Consider the following 1107-nt stretch of genomic DNA (forward strand, 5'->3'; position numbering starts at 1 on the left):
ATGACCTATGGACCAGTACGTGGTCTACTTTAGAAAATGACCCATGTGCAGCTGAAAAAAAATGTGTATTCAGGTGTGTTTGGGTGGAACACTCTGTATATGTCCACCAAGTTCATTTGTTTCAAGCTCTGGTTCAGTTCTGTTATTTCTTGCTAAGTTTTTGTTTGGTAGACCTATCTTTTGGGGATAAGAGAGTGTTAAGGTCTCCTGTTAAAATTGTGGTATTGGATATTAGATTTTTCATGTCCATCAAGATTTGCTTTATATGGTTGGGTCCTCCCGTGTTTGGTGCATACATATTTATGAGTGTTACCTTTTCCTCTTGAATTTTTCCCCTAACCAGTATATAGTGTACCTTCTTAATTTCACTTGATCATTGTTGGTTTGAAGTTGGGACTGTCTGAGAATAGGATTTCTACACCTGCTTGTTTCTGAAGTGCTGGGGTATGTAGTATTGTTTTCCATCCTTTGACTTTCAGCCTATGCATGGCTTTATGAGTTACATGTGTTTCTTGTATACAGCAGATTGTTGGATTTTGTTTCCTAATCCACTGTGCCAGTCTATTTCTCTTAATTGGTGAATTAAGTCCATTTACATTGATGGTTAGAATTGAGAGGTATTGTCTTACGATTGACATGTTATTTACCTGTTGTCATTTACTCCTTTTTCTCCTGTGTTTAATTGCTTTCCCTATTTAGTTGGTTGCTTCTGATCTTATTTGTGGAGTTCTGATCATTTTGGTCCCTCTCTAGAACATCTTTCAGTAGCCTGTGTAGGGTTGGCTTTATCATCATAAAATTCTTTAGCTGTTCTTTGTCATGAAAGTATTTCACTTCTCCATCAAACTTGAAAGAGAGTTTTTCAGGGTATAGTAGTCTAGGCTGGAATTTGTTTTCATAGAGGACTTGAAGTGCTCTGCTTCATGCTTTTTTGCCTTCATATTTTGTGAAGAGAAGTCGGCCATAATTCTGATGAGTTTTCCTCTGAAGGTTGCAGTTATAACCTTGTTGCTTCTTTTCTCTAGCGGCTTTCAGTAAATTATTCCTGTGCTGAATTTCTGGGATCTTGACTATTATATGTCTCGGTGTGTTTTTCATTGGGTTGAG

The sequence above is a fragment of the Octodon degus genome, unplaced genomic scaffold (assembly GCF_000260255.1).
Source record: "Octodon degus isolate 3935 unplaced genomic scaffold, OctDeg1.0 scaffold00032, whole genome shotgun sequence".
Taxonomy (NCBI): Eukaryota; Metazoa; Chordata; class Mammalia; order Rodentia; family Octodontidae; genus Octodon; species Octodon degus.